Genomic DNA, 273 nt, shown 5'->3' with positions numbered 1-273 from the left:
ATGTTTTATTGTCAAAATAAGATTGTGCATCTTTTATCTTGACTTGGCCTTTATTTTTTTTTATTTTTTTTTTTTTTTACACTGTTCTCTTAGTTAATCTTGTAAAATGTAAAACTCAATAAAAAAATTTTCAGGTGATCATACATGCTTGAAATGCAGGACTTTTACTTGTATTTACAGTGTGATATTAGTACTTTTGCATGATAAACGGTACTGGAACTGTACATATATACTGACTTTCTAGTCTTATGAACACACATTCACACAATCATT

Source organism: Larimichthys crocea, chromosome XVIII, assembly GCF_000972845.2.
Source record: "Larimichthys crocea isolate SSNF chromosome XVIII, L_crocea_2.0, whole genome shotgun sequence".
Lineage (NCBI taxonomy): Eukaryota > Metazoa > Chordata > Actinopteri > Sciaenidae > Larimichthys > Larimichthys crocea.
This window is presented reverse-complemented; position numbering follows the sequence as displayed.